This window comes from Dromaius novaehollandiae, chromosome 5 (genome assembly GCF_036370855.1).
Source record: "Dromaius novaehollandiae isolate bDroNov1 chromosome 5, bDroNov1.hap1, whole genome shotgun sequence".
Lineage (NCBI taxonomy): Eukaryota > Metazoa > Chordata > Aves > Casuariiformes > Dromaiidae > Dromaius > Dromaius novaehollandiae.
Window position 1 is genome coordinate 32869217 of NC_088102.1, and position 20191 is coordinate 32889407.

The window sequence follows — 20191 nt, forward strand, 5'->3', positions numbered from 1 at the left end:
TTAACATGAGATATAATTACTTTTTAATCTTGCAAACTTTGAATATCTTTTTGAGGTTAAGTATGTACCATAGGTGTTACCATAGTAACTTGTTAGTAAGAAAAAATAATAATCACTAAATATTGATATAACCATTCATAGTTAAACTTTGTTTAAAAAGATGCTTTTCCACAATTTTTTTGACCAAATAATATTTTGTAAGAAAATTTCATACCATCTCTAACTTAAAGATCAACCTTATTAAATAAAACCTGCTGTGTAACAAACAGTATTTGAAAATAATTATAAAATCAGGTTACTATAGCTAACTACAGCTTTCTATGTGACATATCATAGGCACTTAGTTAATATTCCTCAAGTTTTTAGACCATGCTTTAATTTGTGTGAGCCTGGTGCTAGCCTTTTGTTTTTTCTGAATGTATTAAAATTCCTTAGGGAAGTATTAGGAAGTAACTCTGCTAAAGGAACAAATAAAGAGATGTAAATGACCATAATAAACATTTTATTTAAATAATGAGGTAAATTTTCAAAGAATATTCAACTTTTTGTAGAGACTAAAAGAATAAATTTTAAGCACTAGCTCTTTCCCATGGGTTAAAAGATTCTGGACCCTGAAAAAAGAGGAATTAAAATGTGATGCCCAAAACCTAGCACCTTATTATTCAAGTGCTCTGTTTATCTACTTTTCAAACACTGAAACCTCTCACTTACTGTATGAGCAAAGTTCTGTGCACATAAATGAAGAGCAATGAACATTTGGTCCTTTACAATATAACTGAAAGAGAGAAAGAGAGTTAAGGCAGTCAAAATAAGGTTTGTCACTCCAGATACTAATTTTTATTATATTATCTTGTACTTCAGTAAAAGATTTTAATTATGGTAACATGAATGCTGAAGTACAATGGAAAGGAACATCATGAAGAATTAAAACTGAAGTGTTTACTTTACTTTCCCTTGAACCTTTTTAGATGACTGTGGGGTTTTTTTTGGACAAATATATTCTGAAATGTGCTGCTAACAAGAGCTAAGGTCTTCAACATTTTTGAAAATCTGTCTATGAGGACAATCTTATGAATATTCTGATATGTGATTTAAACTCTAGTACCATACTATATTATAACCTTGTACCTTACTATAGTATTAGACTGTATCTTTTTTGGCATTTCAGAAATTAGAAATTTCAGAAACAGATTGTAATACTGTTACTAATTTTAACTACATTCTTACAATTTATTTCTATTGAAGTCAATGATGCTACTTATGGATTAAGATGTAGTTCTGTTTAAAAAAGGTCATAAAATGCAGTCCTCAAATTTTCAGTTGAGTATATGATTGTCCTCCTTGTATAGATAGGTTAAAAATATCCATGCAATGTTTCTTTACCATAGCAGCCAAGAATGATTAACATAACTGAATGGACACTTTGTAATAGGTCATAACTCTCAAAACAGGTGGAATTCCCAGATGGAGGCAAAATGAGAAAACATCACAAATTTAATGTCTGGATTCTCCCAAGTCTGATGTTTGCCGATGATTCCAGACAGTTCAAACTTTACAGCAAAGTTTTTCTATTAAAAAAAACTATTAACTAATTAAATCATACTGGTCATGTTCAAGTTGAGTGAGGTCCATAGTGCAGGGAAATCCCACTGAAATAATTTGAGCTTTTCACTGAATAAGGAATATTCTGTGTTAGCAAATACAGATCAAGATAACAAAAAAAATTGCACACTGGTACTAATAAAGACATATGCCACTTAATAAACTGAACTCGACTACATACTTATAAAGATACTAGGAATCTGCCTTGTGTGACACCGCCCATCAGTAGATGGGAGGTGTAGATTTGAGGTAGTCCTAATTTGTTGCTCATATGAGCCCCTGCTCAATCACTCCCAGACAACAGAGATGAACTGAAGGTCTGTTATTGTGAGCATGAGAGGATATTTTTCAGTTGCAGCTCTTCCTGCAGCTAAGCTGTTGGTTCAGTTTATGCACTGCCTCTAACTCAACGCTGGTCATTTTTCCAACTACTAGAAAAAACTGCCAGCCTTCAGAAGCAAACTGATCTCTTAGATTAACAGGAATAGCAATATAATTTATTTATATCTTTTCCTTTGATAAATACACACTACTAACTCTTGAAATGCATGCACATTGCTGCTCCCAGAAAAAAAGAAAAATGTCTTAGCAATATGCAGCATCCTGTAGAACTGCACAGTATCATAAATGTATACTACACTGTTCTGAAATGTCATTAATCATAATTTCCAATATCCAAACAAGTTCCAATAGGTTAGTCTATTACTGATAGCTGCATAGTCAACCTATTCCTCATGAAATTAGAGCTCTTTTGGCAGAAGCATTAGCCATGAAATACTGAATTTTCCCTATTGTATATAAATCAAGAAACCTCCAAGATGTTCTTTGGCACTCATTTAGCATCTAATCCATTACGAAAGTGAAAGGTGGTAAGTTCCCACCTTCTCATGGGTACAGTGAAGTACACCAGATGTGCTCATTTTCATCAAGTAAAGATATGAGCTCACCCCAAGAATACTTTTCATGAACTAATTCTGTGTAGTCTTCCAAGTCTGAATAGTATAACTCTGATGTTTGAAAGTATCTTCCTTATAATTAAAGTGTCATCAACTTTATTTTGTCTTTTGATATTTAACTTTATATTATTCTTATCCAAACCTGAAGAATACTTAGCTTCTATCATTGATAAATATGATGTTTCATACTTAAGTTGTTCAAGTACTAAGAGAACATTAGTCAGGGCTTCATCTTCTCATTGTAACTAATTTTTATGCTTGGTAGTCAAGCTATTTAAATAAAAAGCAAAAATATATCATTCAATGTCATGAAAATGATTTTTTTCTGTGTACAAGGCAAGTGGAAAAATCTATCTACTCAGCTGAATTTATGAACTAATGAAATACCAGGTGGGCTGTCTTCTGGAAAATCAAAATTTCAATCTAAAGTATATAAATAGGTTGAAAATGTAGAATAACTTGTAATAACTGCATTCCTGATTAAATCAGTGAAAATTACTGAGACAGTGCTCAAAAGCAGTAGGAAGGTACAAAATTCCAGGTACCTGTAATAGTACTAAATCTAACAAATGAGAATTAGGACATCAATAGAATTTCTTGAGTAGCTCTATTTAATTTTGTGTCTTAGTTTAAATCCCTATAACTTGTGCTTTGCCAGTTTGTTTTCAGGAGGGATCCAGAGAAGGATTCCTTTCAAATATGTATCTATAGTCATATTACTGCTGCAGTTTCTTACCACAGAAAAACAAAACATTCTAGCTTACAGATCATGGTGTCCCTGGGTTGCCTATGGTAAAAAGAAAGAAGGAAGCTCATCTGGAAAACAATTCTGCTAAAAATCCACAAAGAAAATCTAACTTATGTGCTCTGAATTATCCCCTTGAGAAGGATATCCACTGACCACAGAAGCAGGCTACTGAAACTTGTCTCCATCAACTAATGTTAGCTTTTATGAATACCCATCTTCTTATGAAGATGGTGGAGTTCTTCAGAACAGAGGTATTTGCATTTGCTTACACTCTATCTTTTATAAACCTGTAATTCATTGATGAATTAGCACCTAAGAGAACAGAAACTTATTTTCAGTTTTATGCTGAACAAAACAGCAGTGGGTGACAACCCAAGTTTTACCAGTGCCATGCTGTAATTGAGCAGTACTGTGTAGTCCTGAAATCCTAAAGGCCTTTGTAGTGGGCACTATCATTTTGACACTCTTTTCCTCAAGCTCATTACACTGGGGAGTAGTACTGGCACATCTAAATCTCTCACTGTAAGCCACTTAAACTCCTGCTCACTAAAATTTGACCCAAATATTTAATAACCAATCAGAATTAATGAACCCAGTTCAGCCAAACATTTCCTTACACAGTGTAAATTATGTTTTTACACCTCTCTTGCTTGTTGTCATAGATATTTTAGCAGTGGCAAAGCTGATGCAAAATGCTTGCTCTGTTATTTCCACAGATACAGTTAATGGATTTCTACTTATCTTTCTTTAGTGCTAGATACCAGCTCTTGCTCTTCCCAAATGTGCAGAAAGTACTTCACCATATAGTTCTACTGTGTGTCTTCCTACAGCAATGCATCTATCTGTCCCATCCAAACAATGATGTTTTCCTGATGAAATAACTTAGATGGGACACACAGAAAATACCACGCTTGAAAAATGATATTTTCCAAAGGGAAAGCAGGCTGTGTACAAAAACATATTCTGCTTAATAAGGACATCTGTTGGAACTGCTAAAATGCCCTTTTTGGCATTAGCATGGCTACAAAAATCTCTGCTGTGCTGGATGAAGTGAAAGGTTATGTAAGGGAAATAAGCTAATAAATGTACAATCTAAGAATGCCTCTGTAATTGTCAGGGGTAAGGCCACAGGCCAGATAATCTGGGACAAAGCAAAACAAAAAAATCTCAGCCTGGCTGGAACTACTTGACATTGTCTAAAGCAATTTAGTATCATCTGAAACAAGTTAATGCGGGTTTATTTAAAATAGCAAGAGCGCAGTTCAGCTAACTAGCTAGGCATAGTCATTGTGAATAGAGTGCTTCTCTGAAATTTAGCTATTGCAACTGGAAGAAAACAGAGCTACTATAATAATGTGAAAATAATCTATCAATTCAATTGAACTTCAGTGCGTTCAATGCATATATCACATAATCATTGTGTATATAAAATTGAAAATGACAAAAAAACAAGCAGTACAACCCCCTTCCCCCTCCCCCCCCCCAAAAAAAACCACTCACATAAAGATTAGGGATTAAACAATTCATCTATCCACATCTCAGAGTTTGAGTATTTAATCATTACTCAGTTACACTTTGCCTGACTTAGGTATATTGTAAACCTGGAATTAAACTAGTAATAGATTTCCCTAGAAATCATTTAATAAAGTTTTAAAATTAACCAAGCTTTTGTCCCGATCCACTATCGGGAAGGTTTCATTACGATCCCAAGGACAAGATTAAGACCCTAAACCTTTTAACTTTATTTTCAACAGAGTGGGGAGAAACGGTGGGGAAAGACGAAGGGGAGAGGGGAACAAGGGTAAGGGGAAAAGATAGAGAAAGTTGGAAAAGGAGAAAAGAAGCTAACTACCGCCACTCCGAGTCCGATGACGTCCCACTAACTCCACGCAACGTCTTCACTCGTCGCAAACAACACCCCCTCCCCCACCCTTCGCACTGTCTGCAGTTTTTTATAGGTTCTTGCCCCGCCTCTGAGAGGTGCTTCCTCACTCCCCATGCAGATTAGCTGTCATGCGCAGTCCGCCCTCTCGGAACCTTCCAGAAACGGGCTGGGGGCATCTGGGGGTCTCCTGCTCATGCGCAGATGGCAAATGAGTACATGCAGTTCATGCCAGATGCGCTCTTCCCCTAGAGGCGGCCTTCTGCCCTTTTTGCGCCCTTTTTCCCCCATGCAGGTGCACGAGGTTGTTTACCTCACGGACGGCTCCCCGGGGTGCTGGCGCGGCATTACCTGACGCGCCTTGGCGGCGGCGGCTCAGTAGCAGCAGCAGCAATGTCGAGACAAAACCGCATTTAGTACTGGTTCTCTACAGCTTTGAAAGTTGTTTTCACGCAATAATTGTAGGCATAAAAATGTTCTCTTGGGACTATAGGTAAGTGAAGTGTTTCAATCTTTTCCCCCCTCTAGTGACCCAGAAGGATCTCACTTTTAATTCTTCTGTGTACCCTAAGACTAGATCTACATGAGTGGGCAGTATGGCACAATTGGAGTCAAATGGCAAAACATCTGCAATGGAAGCTCCAGCACACAATATGTCTATTTGGGGGAATTTACTTTGGACTATTTCTAGTCTCATCCCAGGGGCTAAAAAGTTATGTGTGATTTTGAAGCACATCTGGTTTATTTCCATACAAATGAAGTCTAATTTTTGTCTATTTTTTTAGTCTGAAACTACTCTTCAATGAGAATCAATGAAAGCGCATCTTTAATCTGCCCTTATGCTGGTGTCAGTGCAGTCTGTGATTATCTTTTAGCCTCAGATGAGAATTTTCATTAGGTGCATGAACTGTGGAATGGTTGGGCTCTTTTCCTAGGGGTACTATTTGACCAGATTTATTTGTCTACTACAAAATGAAATTGTAAATGCACCAGAGAAAATGGCATTTGTTGGGAATCATTTAAACGGTTCATTTTAAACAGAGTTCTAATTGTTCTTGCAACATCTTCTGTGAAATTACTCTAGGACCCACCCAATTTTTCTCATGGAGGAGATATTTTAAGAGAACTAGGCCTACAGGAAATATATGCATTCTATATAATCAAAAAAAAGAAAAAGGCATTGGGATTAGATTAGCAGGAGAAAGAAAATACTGTAAGAAATATTTTAAGAAATCTAACACTTTCATTTATCCTTTTAGATTTTAACCATATACCAAAGGTTTCAAAGTGACAAGAATATAAGCCACAAAGCAGCATGTATATGAGTTCTCCTGACACTGACTGGTTAAATATTACACATTTTCCTTTGCAGTAGCCTAGCAGCAAATGAGAAGACTAAGTATTTCCAGTGTCCTACATACTGCTGCATCCATTTTGTAGCAGTACTGTACTTAAGCTACCCCTGTTAGAAATCAAAGATGCCTATGAACAGCTGTGATATTTCCTGGCTGCATGATATAGAACTCAGACAACCATGGTCTGAACAACTAGCCTAGCATAACCAGCTTGGTTCCATATAATACATTTTTCTATCTTTTCACAACTTTCAGCCTTCAGGTATCGTGGTAGCAGAAGAAACTGTATTAGCTGGAGGCAGTGTAAAGAGGGGCAAGGCAAAAGCTTATTAGTAGGAAACGATGGTTTATGAAAAAAAAGATTTAAAATCCTGACTATGTATAATTCCTTTGCCTGATTTTTTCTTTCATCTGGATAATTTCATTAATCTGATTTATTGCGTGGCCTCCCAAACAGCTGTATCAGCACAACAGATAGGACAGTCAATTCCCATGGGAGGGCAGAGTCAAGCAGACGGGAAACAGAGAGGCTAAGAGCCTCTTAAACCAGCTTCGCCATCTGAGACACTGCAATACAGAACTGTACCTTGGAGTAAGTCAATCGAACTGAGCAAAGTTAAATTGAGGACTCATCACGTGAATGAATTCCTAATAGCAAAATGTCCTTTAGTATGTGCTGATCCTACAAAACAGTTGGGAACTCCTCCTAGAGTGATTCTAAAATAATCTACAGAAAAAGCTTAGAGCCCTACCAAAGGTCCACATAGCCCTGGGGCAGAGGATGGAAGGAAGATAAGCTGATTTACACCACCTGATCCACTATTTTTTGTTCTGCAACTGAGTGGAATATAGTTAGGTTCCAGTATGTGGGGACTGGGATTGCAATAGGACAGCACATGTAGCTGAAGCCTGAGAGATAAGGCTCTAGCTTGAGAAGACATAAGAGTGTGCAGAGAAGTGAAAGGAAACCATGGTGTGGGGTCTGGGCATGGAGCCTTAGCTTAGAACATAAAAATATGCCATGGGAAGGTGAGAAACTTGTGGAACAGCCTCAGTGGAAAGCAGGGTATCCAGTAAGGTGGTGGGCTGAGGTAAGGTTATGGTGTCGTAGCAGGTGGGAAAATGATGAAGGTGATAAAGCAGGAGAGCCATGGGTATGTTTATGTGCTAGTCTGTTATTGCCAGCACCATTAATGGTGCTTAAATTCAGCTAGGGCTCACATGACATACCCAGGGAATAAGTTTGAATTAAGGAGGATAAAATTGCTCTCACCACCTGTCCTCCCTTTACAACAGACACGCTTCATAGAACTTTTAATAATATCTTTCTAGATATTATTATATTTTATGAGAATCTTTAAAAAGTTTCATAATTTAGGACCTAACCTCATATTTAATGTGTATCATTCAATTTTCTGTTATGATTTGAGGCTGTTCTTTGCTTCCATTTTATGATTACTGCCTTAATTTTCCTCTTCTCTTTCTGCAACATATTTCCAGGCTACAGCAGTGCAAATGAAACTTTCAAAATAAAGTTATTTTTTGCCTGTTCTGAAGATTTACTGAGACCTGTTTTCAGAAAACCATTAGGAATGCTGTGCTCATGGGAAAATACACTTCTACTATTGTGTAACTGACCCCTTTAAAAATTCATAGATTACTCTAAAAGTTTTTACATATGCAATAGAAGTTAGAGACCATACTGCTTCAGACATAAAAAAAAAGAAAAGTTGATGGTAGATTTTTTATTATCTGTCAGTTCCTAAGGGGCTTTTAAAAATGTATCTGCTAAACCTTAAAGGATTTTGCTTTAGAAAATTAGAGCAGTCCTGCATTTCATTTTAAATAGCATTATTTCAAGGAAGTCCCAGGAAAGGTAGGACTGCAAAGGATGAATAGAACAAAATCTCCTTTTCCTTTTTCTTAGAACAATATTACGTTTGCAATAAAATAATAAAGGCCGAAAAGAAATGCAAACCATATGAAATCCATTTTCATAGTATGCCCCTGGGCTGACAAGGTCTTTCAAATTGCAGAGGACCAGTCCAACAGAAAATCAAGGCTACCAAACTAGAATATATAACCTATCAGACATGCCTAGCTGAATTTGTGAATGAGAAGTTTATTATAAGGAGGAGGAAAAAAACATAAAATTTTTTTGCTTATGATGAACATGTGTCTTTTTGTGTAAGAACAGAAATATATTGTATATTGTACTGTATGTTGTGTAAATCCTCAAGATTAATCATGCCTTTGCACTTTGGGTATATAATTTGGGAATCAACAGTCTAGTTTTCCTGTCACATCCATGAAATCTATATGAGATTATATGAGATGCTATGGGATGGTTGATAGCCTAAAGTTAAACAGATAAGGCAGTATGAATCCCTTCCCAATAAATATGTGATGATTTACAAAATCAACAGTCAGTTGAAAAGTTCCAAACTTCTATAGCTCTAAATCCAAATTGTCTCTCAGAGAAGGCTGATGCACTCTGAGCAATTCTGTCATAAGGAAATTTGAAGGGGAAATGTGAGGGGGCTTTTCATAACTTTGTTACACCTAGAACAAATGACAGAAAAGTGAGTCAAAAATGGACGAACCCAACAATCAGAAAGTAATGGCAATGTTAGAGAACTTTATGCAAATGAAGGTAAGCAACATACAATACCTAAATTTAGTCCCATTTCATTAGTTGAATTAAGTCAATTAGTATTTAGAGCTGTGGACCAAGAGAATAAAGTGAAAGGCTCTTTTTTTCCCTCTGACCTGTTGTATGATGGTAGGTAACTGACTTTCTCATTTGCATAGTGGAAGATCAGGAGAGGATGAGGAATGTAAGATATAAAGCTGAAAAGTGGGATTTATTTAGCATTGAATGGATAAGCGATCTATTACAAGGTTAAAACTTTTCTGGGCAGGTATGAGAAATGTCTATTTTGTTATCCTTAGAAGTAAAGTATTTCAATCTTTCTTGCAAAAACAATGTACATGAGAAGAATAGTATCTAAAGTAACTTGTGGTGGAGAAGGGTGTGAGAATAATAGTTCTTATAAAAGTCACCCTTGGGTTGATAAAGATTTGTTATAGGGTTGTACCAAAAAGATGAAAGTGTCCTAATTAGGGGGGTGAGGGGGATTTGACAAGTTTCTCACATCTTACAGAAGAATATTTATATAAAGCTTAAAAGGAAGAATTGGCTGAAAACACAGAATATGAATAATTAAATAGGACAGAATTTTGAAATTTTCATTTTAAAATAGTAGGCTGGTGAGCTTTGTTCACTTGTGTAGAAGCTTGTAGTTATTTAGTTCTGGAGTTTGGCTGAAAAGTGAATAAAGTGGGAAAGTGTCAGGCTCTCTCAAAGACATCAGTCTCCTGGCGTTTTTTTACAGTTAGTCTTTGCAAAGTAAAGCAACATTAATTACTGCTTTTCATACATGTCTTTAAACTTACACCTCTCCACTGCCCTTATCTGTACATCCAGAGCTTATCTCTTCAGTCAGATAGCATTCTACCTCACGTAATAGAACCGAGAATACCAAAAAGTGCTCCAGCCGAGCATTTCTACTGAACATGCTCAGTAGAAATGAAGTCTTAGGTGCACTTACCTGCTAAGCTCTAATAAAGCCTCTGCAATCATATGCAAATAGAAGTTTTTGAAGCCTTTGTCTTAGTGGGATGTCTCCAGTTCTTAGAAAGATTGTAGGTCATATTCCTGTCAGTGACTGTGTGTGCTTTGATACATTCCAAATTCCTATTCCAGGAGATAATTATTAAAAAAAAAGAATTAGTTTATTTTCAGAATTGGTTGGGCTGTTTCTGCTGAAACTTTCAAAAAAGTCACCCTGGGCAGACATAGAAGCAACTTTCTGAAAAAGTCTTAAAGTGGAAACTCTGAGGCAACTGAACTGTCATTATCAAGCTCTGCTTCTGATACCATTTTAAAAAATAGATTATTATATTTACATAGATAAAACTGTTAATTCCCCAGAGACTTGTAGAAAATTATCCTGTGTAATGTAAGAATGTAACAGGCCTATAGGATTAGCAGAATTAGGAATTGCATGCACAACACTGTGACTCCCAAAACAGATTCAGATGGTCTTGAAGACAAATTTAAAAATCCTTAAAATATCACCTTTAAAAAAGATGCTGTTTTACATTGTCATTCCACATAATTTCCTAGGTGAAAACCCTCTTACATGATTGAGGAGAATTTGTGCTAGTAACTGTTCTAATCCAGTCCCAGAGCATTTACAGATTTGGAACAAAAAGGTAGAAAGCTATCCTCTGTGTAATGTATGACTTCAGGAACTGGAATCTGTCAGATAGTCACTTAACATTACTGTTCCAGAAAGCCACTTTCCCCTCATTCTTTTAACAAAGCAATAAGCCAACTTCCATGATAGCATGAGATGAATAAAATATCACAATACTGTTAATGTCATTATATCAATAAAGGGTATGCGATGCTGTACTTGTGGCAGTGAAATTATGGAGCCATTGTGTTCTATCAGAGTCTCTGATTGGTCTCTATGAATATAGAGCGATTGGTCTTCATGCATATAGAAGACAGTTGTTAAAAAAAATCCATACATGATTTTAGTTAAAGCTGGAGTGTTTTCTGAGAGATTATGGCTGAGTGAGAAGGAAAGAGGATGAAGTATCACCTATTACAGTTCCCTCATCCCCAGAACCACTGTGTACTCGTGAATGCAAAGGAACTACATTTGCTTTGTACAACTACTTTTGGTTAATTGAGCCCTAGCTTTTCTTTCTTCAAACCAGCTTTCTTAAGATCAGTTCATATCATATTTGCAAAAAATCACTCCACTGTGGAAACTCAGTTGGACACTTGCAAAGAATAGCTAGGTTTACTTAATGATTTCACTTGAAGAACAAAACTCTGACTGGAACCAACATAATTATGCAAGCACTTACTTTCATAGCTTGTACACTGACCTCTCCCTCTCCCTTTCTCTTTTCTCCTATTTATATTTCTCTACTATTGTGATTTAAGATAAAAGACACATATTTTACATCATTTTTGTATAACATCTAGTGCAATAAGTCCTAGATTCTTGGTATGGGTTTATGACCACATTACAATCTGATAATAATTATTCATGTTTGAAGAACACTTTAAAGTGTAAATGTAGTGCAGTTCCAAAAACAAAAGACAAGATTCTGCTTTTCTGGCACTGCTATTCTCTGTATTATGATGCTTGAGGATTTGTCTACAGCTGGAGAAGACCCTCTTAGCTTTCTGATCTTTTCAGGATGAGCACTGGCTTCTGCTATCAGACAGAATTTCTACTCAGAAACTTGTTGTGTCTTGACGGGAAACACTGCAATTCCACTAAGTCCACTAAGCATTTCTGAGAGTTCTTATATCTCATGTTGTTGCATTTGAATGTGCAATCTCCAGGCATAACAAGTACTGTAAATTTTCACCCTATTTCATATTTTCCTTGAAATATCTGTCAGGCTTAATCATAATATGAGGTAAAGGTTTATTCATTTGGACTTCAGGCTTCTAATTACAAAATTGACAGATTTTTTTAAAATGAAACAAATGTAAAAAACTGCAATCCTACTCCATGCTTAACAACAGGAATTTTATTTAGTTGTTAAGCCTCTGCTATATACGAGTCACCAACCCAGACATTAGAGTTATGGGTTCAGAGTTCACAATAATATTCCATCTTTTGTCCTCTGTTGTCATCCTGCTCTTTCTGTTTGTGTTATATATCAGTTTTAGGAGTCAAGGCTCAGTTTTTACAACATAGCCCCTCAGTTCTAAGCATTTTGTATATAGGTATCTTAGCTGTTTTCTGAGTTGGGACTTGGATCCAAATGAAAATAGCTTTGAGGACTTTATCTGGAGCAAGTTTCTTTGTACTTAAAAGTAATTACTTACTTCAGCTCCCCTGTAACCAATCAAGGAATGTGTGATTTATGGAAATGCAGATGAAGGATTCTTGGACCTGAACAACTATTACCACTCTGTTTTTAGATTGCTTGCTACCTGCACAGCTTCCATATCTGAGCTGCATACCAGATTCTACTGAAGGGTCTAGTTAATTTATGAGCTTTGGTCAGTAATTAGCTCTCTATTAAAAAAAAAAAAAAAAAAAAAAAAAAAAAAGGATTCATTACTAGCAAGTAAAAAACTGAGTTATAAGTGGTCTTGGGCATGTTTTTGAGAACAAGATCTCTTTCCTACCTTCAAGAACTTCAAGTTCTTCTGTAGCTATATTCCATAATTCTCTAACTGGATGACTCATTTAGCACTTAGAAGTATAAATACTAGTGTTTTCCCTGGAAAGCAAGGGTGAAAGCCTTCTTTTGTTGCTTAAGATAAGCTCCTAAATACTCACTTACTTATTCAAAACTAATTGAACAGCACTAACACCTTCAGCCTACGTATAAAGTTTGAAATGTAACATTTCCAGGACTTCTGTTCCTAGGCTTGGTAAAACTGGCCATGAAAGCTAACAATGAAATGTTACCTGAAAACAGCCTCTGAAAAAGGATTACTTCAAAAATAAATAGCCAGCTAGGAGGAATGAGGTGAATGTTACAGTTTCCGGACTAATTCACAAATCTCTACACAAAATTTCTCTTGATCATGAATACAGTCAAACTGCTAATCATTGTCAAAATAGAGGAAATTGGAATGATGAAACCAGGGAATAAGAGATAATATACTTATTTATCATAATCATTAAGGACAGGTGATAATACATTCTCCAAAATCAAGAAGCTCTTCCAGACTCCAGTGCAAGAGAGACATTTTTGGAAAGCTAACAAAAAAGTCTGCTTAAGGCAGCAAAATTCTCTCCATAACTCTCCCCTCACATAGGTCACATAGGGATAACCAGCAGCAAACACTGGCCATAGCTTCTCATGTAGAAAAGTCAGAGAAATTATTTCGGAACTACTTCCACATCTTACTGCACGTGTCTCAACTGGAAAGTTCCTTTTCCTATCGATAGAATTCCCCAGTATCATGATCAGCTCTTATGGATTGGTTCAGAGAATGGTATTTTGCTTTTAAAATAAAGCTAAATGATTTCTCCATTTTTTCACAGGGAAAGTCTTTTTCCATGTCCTGTAATGTGACTGTGGGATGCAAACACCAAAGAAAACACTGAACAGCTATGATGGGTAGCTACGAACAAGGTAAGCTCTTTGGACAGCTGCATGCTCTGCCTCTAATTACACCCAGCAAAGAATTGTGACATAAATCTGTTATGAAGTGAACGGAGGAAGATTAAACCAATTATAATTACTCTGGTTAATGAATACCTCCTGCTTTTAAGCTTACAGGAAGCATATGCTGATCCAAGAGGTAAGGATTTAGTGTACTGCTTTGTCACTTTCAAACACTGAGTTTTAAAGCTGTGGTACTATGCATGGCAGCTGGCATACAGTATTCAAATCATCTTTGTACTTTTACTAATCAAACTTCTTGCTCAGCTCTTTAAGTTTTATGTCTTATTTTGTGGTGTTGCCTGACAGTGAAGCTCTGTCTCTAGAATGGCTGCCTGGGACATTCTTGTGCCTCATCTTCTCTTTACAGCCGATTGTTCAGCCAATTCAAAAATGCTTCCAAAGAGCACATTCACACATTGATGGAACATAAACTTTATAACACTGTTTAGTAGTATGAACATCCAGGCTGTAAGTCAAGCTGAGGGCACCTTGCTAGGCTTTAGTGCCTTCTTCTTCTCCTTTTACAAGAACACATCCCACTGCTGAAAATCACATAGCATTGAGGGATGAGCTAGAAGCTATCACTGGTAAATGATTCAGTTCACATAGAATAAAAATTACATGTGGTTTATTTGTTGTTTGTCATAAAGTGCAGACTAGAATTTAAAGAAATTAAATTAGGGACATCACAACATATTTGCTGTTGCTTAATAATACTCTTAGGAATTAAAAGTTCAAGGAGATTCTGCTTCCTACTTACTAGATAAAACTTAATGACCAAACACAGGGCAGTTAGTGAGATTGTAAGTTTCTCCAGACTGTCTCCATTATATTAATGTGTTAGACAGAGACCAGAAGCAATGGAGTACATCAGTTTTCGCATATCTGGTTCTGGCCTTTTTATTGAGGCCAATATACCACTCATGTCCCACTTAACCCAAAAGCCAGGGGTACTTTGTAGCACTGAAATTGAGCTAGACATTTAAGCATCTTTGAGGACAAGGGCCTAAGTCTTTGCTGTTACATGGATTTCATTTATTGATCCTAGAGAACATGAAATGTTTTGCAAACAGGTTGTGGTTTTGCGAATCAGGCTCTTGTCTGCGAGATCCCGGAATCCTTTAGAGATAAATTTCTGAAGAGCCTAACTAGGTACTGCTTCAGTTAGCATAAGATTATAATTTAAAGTCAATGCTTTAATGACTTTACATAGGCTGTTGCCAGCTGAAAGAGTAGTGAGATGTGTGTGCTCCTCACAGTTTTGGGATGTGCTCCAAGCCTCATCACTGCTTCACTTGCTGCTAGATGCTAGCACACAAAGTATCTGATGAGAGCTGTCACTCTAATGAAGATGCATTAGTTCTGAAGTCTTCTGTGTGTTTATATTGCAGATTATATCTAATGTACAGAATTGCAAGCGATGCCTCACTGCCCTTTTCCAGAGGAAAACAGGAATGGATATGGGCATTATTTGAAAAACAGTTCTATAGATCCCACTGGTAACATTAAAACAGTCACACAAATATAATCCTATAACCTCTTGAGCAGCTGACAAAGGTTAGATGATTGGAAACTTCCCCAACGATAACTGGCTAGAGTTTTAAGAACTGCAGGTAGATCAGGTTAAGCCTCAGTGTAAGACAATGAAGAGAGAAAGAGAGCTGCTGAAATAGAAGAAGAAAAAAATTATTTTTTTTATTACACTGGAAGTAAGGATAAGGAAGTCAAAGGTGGCTCTAGTGTAGAGACATTTTTATAGTTTTTTGTAGTTTTTATAAGAAATTTGACTTATCACAGATTTTGGTATGCACTGAAATGTCATTATCAAGTGCATCAAGACCTTTTCACATTTACAGAACTGGGCAGGAAACAAGAACAAAATAGTCAGGAGTGTGAGTTCTAAGTTGGCAAGGTTAAAAGAAACCCAAGCTACCTAAAACAATGCAAGCAGAATCAAGCACTAATCCAAGCAAAGCGATTTGTGCCAACATAGTTTGAAAGCAGAAAGGAAGGTGTAAAAAGGTTTGGTGCAGCTGGGGTGGAGATTGTCCTTAGGGCCTGTGCTGGTAACAATTATAAAAGAAATCCAGGACAAGAATTTCATCACTTTCAATACTTTGGTCCCAGTACATCAAAGGTCACTGCTTAGTAAAGTCTTACTATCCTCTGAAGAACAGCCTAACTACAGGAATATAGTAAACAGAAGAGCCTGATTTCCTCTTTTCCCTTGCCTCATTCAATGAAGAATTAAATTGCATGACCTGGATTTGTGTAATGCTCAGAAATTAAAACCTTTGGTTTTTTTTAGAAGTTAATATTTAATTAAGATGAATCTCAGGAATGCCTCCTTCTCAGCAGATGAAGTTCCTGAACTTCCTTTTTTTCACAGGAAATTAGTAGAGGGATTCCTGTCTGCTGAAGAGATATAAGATAGTAAAGTGCTTAAAATGAGACATATTCTTTGAAAGAAGGCACTCCAGTAAAGCTCACATTTTTACCAACATATGTGAAAAAGGGATGTCCTTTCTCAAAACATATTTATCCTTTAACTCAGAGGACTGAAGACTAATGAGCCAGATGACTGAAGCAATTAGAGGATTAGAGTGCAAAATCCTTCGCAGTGTAAACAGTAGCATTTGCCACCTGCAACTATTCTAACACTTGTTATAAGAGTAATAAGTGGATTTCATCTCTTCATATGCCAATTTTATTTTTTGTTTTATTTAAATATACATTCTCCTTTGTGATGATAAGAAAGAACAGAAGGCTAGATGCTCATAATACATTAGCTGAAAACAACTGAAGGCGCCGGTAGCCTAATATACTGTAATAACGACAGGAAATGCCAGATTCTTAACTTATATTTAGTTTTCTACAGTACAGCATGAATTTTACTCAAGGGAACACAAAAAGGAATGTAACACATTTCTATTTCTAAGATGAGGATCAGGTCAGTCCAACAAAGCCCTGAACAAAGATGAGCTGACACAGGCAGTAAAACAGTTGGGCTCTGGAGCTAATCACAGTTAAAGGGGAAGTACTAAATGGTATTACCCACTTATGTCTGATGAGAGATGACTTGGATGTAAAGGCTAGATTTTGGTGACAGGGCAATAATCCTGTCATACTAAAGAAAAGAAATATGTGTTTCATACTTCAAGAGATAACCATGCCAGAGAGGCAATAAAAAGATGTCTTCTGTACAGATATTAATGTTCAGTAAAAATCATCATGGAAAAGTGTGAGTCTGAAATGTAAAAAAGTACAATTATCACCAACAAGAGATTCTGTAGACATAAGAAATCACAACCACAACCTGGGAAAATATTGCAAAAAATTGTTATACTTAATGATTTTTGGAAATCAGAATTTCTGGAAGACATTCAGGCAAGAAATTTAAAGGCCAGAGCATTTTAAAAATTATGGCACACTATGAACTAGACTATGAACATTATTCAGTCCACTTTATTTACCACATTGCTGTGGAATTTGAAGAGGCATAGCCAGATGGGAATCTGAGCATGAGACTTTCATTTAATTAATTGAAATTATTGAAATTGAAAATTTCATTGAAATTTTCATTTAATTAATGATAGTATGTTTGCATCGCTGATGATATAAGGACTTTGGTAATGAAAGTTGTATAAATTGCGTTAATACCTTCAGCTAGCCAGGTCTTTGTTAGTGGAAGTAGCTAAATACAAGTTGGAAGCAACTGTAGCAGTTGGAAGCTATCCTTTAGACATTACTATTAGTTATCTGAATATTTATTATATTATGATGTGTCATATTTATTATTTGTCTATTTATCTAACACATCTATGTAAAAAGATATGCATCATTTAGACTACCTCATAAAGGTGCTGATGCCTGAAAAATAAAATGGATGTTAAAAAAGGAATGGAAGAAAAGAAAAGGAAATGGCAATTCTTGGAAGGATAGAGGGAGGTAGTGTATCGTCTTATGTATTATTACATTGCGCTGCTATAAAATCTTCAGCAGCAAATAGTAAGGTACACTGTGATCTTTAACAAACTGAGCTACAGCAGAAACCTATGAGATAATAGACATTTTGTCTTTGTCGTTTCACAAGTTGGAGAAGGGAGGTTAACTTGTACAGATTTGCCTTATGGCAGAATTAAGGTTAGGGTCTAGCTTTCCAGTCTCGTTATTCTGCTATATATTTTTAGAAGACATGGCCTTACTTGCAGTCAATTTTACAAAGGTTTTTAAATAAATCACTATGACAACCAGTGATAGTTTACCTCAGTATAGGATAAGAATTTCAGTTCTTATTCTTTGCACTCCCAAAAAATCACAGTGGTGGAGCATGTTTTCTATAGCATCATTTAGAAATATACAGTAAAAAATCCTTATCTGCCAGAAATACGACAACATATTCAACTGAAATATGACAATTCAGCTCAGCCCCTTCACACCTACTAATGTTTGGGTAAGGCTTCATCATATCAAACACTGAGTCAATCTACCAATGACTGTCCATACCATCATTTTGTAAACTCTATCCAATTCCAAGAACTCCCAATATTTTGCTAATTTTTTCTAAATTCTAAAATAATATGATTCTAAAATAATATAAAAACATGACTCTATCAATAAGTCAAATAATTGACACTGCAGGAAATTACAGGAGTAACCTTTTCTGCTATGAATAGGGTATGGTAGAATGTTCTTCAAAGACCTTTGATTCCATCAGCTTACATATTTTTAGTTTTCTTATAAATGTAAAAAAAAAAATTGGAAATGATATTGTTTTAGTTTACATTGTATTATTCTTTTGGATTTTCTAAACCATTCAGTTTTTGCTTAGCTTAAACAACAACGAACTACGAAATTATTTTACAGGGGGGAGAGTAGGAAAAGTTTTACCATCTAAATCTGCCCTCTAAGTTAGAATATTATAAAAATTACAGGTGATTTTTCAAAACACATTTGGTTTGAATCTTTAAATCGGAAAAATCACTAGAACTTGCAAATTTCAGATAAGTAAAGATTATTTTGCATATCTGAGATGTGCAGCAATTTCAAAGACATAATGTAACTGTAGTTGGCACTGCAAATATCAATTGCACTGCTGCTAAGCAGGAGTTAGGACTATGTCTTGTCTGAAAGTATTAATATTCAATTACTTATAAACAGCTTAGTGTCTGAAGCCAGAAAATTATTCGTTCAGTGTCACTATAACATAATTTTATTCTGTGTCTGGTGGAATATTATGGAAATTTTAGCAATTGCTGCTGACTTCCTAGTAATGACCACTATTTCTCATACAATGAGATTAAACTGTAGATGACAGCTCTGCAGACCATTGCTTGAATGCGGCAGGAACAGATGAGCCCAGAATCCTAGAAAAGGCAATGGGATCTCATGTACCACATACCCTTTGTGATTTCTAGTTACATTACTCACAAATACAGTTTGTCTTTGTTTTGTGTAATCATTTACTGTGCTCTAGAAATACCTACTGTGCCCTTCTATTGTAGGCTCTTTGGGCAAGAACACATACTATCATTTTTAAATGATATACTAATATAGATCTGATATACTCTGGAATACACATTTAGTAATGATAATAAACAGCTAAGTCTCAAGGCCTTAGTTTTTAGCTTATGTGGCTGAAAAAATAGCCTCTACAACAGCCTAATGTTCCCTTCTCCTAATCTTGTAGATAATGACAAAAATGGAAGAGTAGTACCTTTCCTTCTGTACTCTGCCTTGTCCTCATGAATCTCCTCCCTTATTACTAACCAATCTTAACCTTGATTAGCTTGTCAGATCTGATAAAATCAGAGCACAAGTGAGTGTTATTGCCTTTCATGGCACCCTGCACTACATTTCTATATAACTTAACAAGTTTGTTTTTGCACTCCTTGTAAACGAGACATTGTTAAAATGAGGGAAGTGGTCAGACATCAAGAGAACTGGAACCAAGAGCTAGGCCTCAGCACATATGGGAACCAATGCTTGGCACTTAAGATCAACACAATGAAATCCAGCTGTGTCTGTTAAAAGAAAAGTGGAATGGAAATATTTTCTTATACTGCAACATGAGAACAAAGGCAATCCATATCTCTTTATGGCTGCACAGAATGTGTTATCAGAAAATAAAAAGTTTTCATATTAATTCGTGAAGACAGAACAAATGCATAATGTAGCTATTGTTGCAGTTGTCTGGTAATAACAAAAAAAGTCCTGTGTGCTAAGGTGACATATGACGATGTCCTTCCAATGGACTATCACACACTACAGTGTTAAGGAGGATAGTGTAATGTCTGAAATGTTTCTAAAGCTTTGTAAGGACTTCCTTATTGAAATCTCAATAACTTGATAGGTGATTGCTGCTTCCATCAAGGCAGCATACATCCACGTTAACACAAACAGTGCATTAATTATAAAATTTCTATCA

At 35.9% G+C, this 20191-nt stretch overlaps 2 long non-coding RNA genes across 4 annotated transcripts in view; one reads left to right on the forward strand and one right to left on the reverse strand.

Annotated features, from left to right (window-relative positions):
* LOC112983267 (uncharacterized) overlaps nucleotides 1-20191 on the forward strand; it is a 153415-nt gene that overhangs the window by 72040 nt on the left and 61184 nt on the right. For both annotated transcript variants that reach the window (XR_010389612.1, XR_010389613.1), the window contains exon 3: nucleotides 13641-13731. This is a non-coding gene — a long non-coding RNA (uncharacterized LOC112983267). The remainder of the gene's footprint in view (nucleotides 1-13640; nucleotides 13732-20191) is intronic.
* LOC112983268 (uncharacterized) overlaps nucleotides 1-20191 on the reverse strand; it is a 32864-nt gene that overhangs the window by 1755 nt on the left and 10918 nt on the right. The window contains exons 2-3 of one of the 2 annotated variants that reach the window (XR_003259193.2): nucleotides 10155-10300; nucleotides 712-775 (exon numbers count right to left, since the gene is read on the reverse strand). This is a non-coding gene — a long non-coding RNA (uncharacterized LOC112983268). The remainder of the gene's footprint in view (nucleotides 1-711; nucleotides 776-10154; nucleotides 10301-20191) is intronic. The other variant, XR_010389611.1, reaches the window with a different exon arrangement.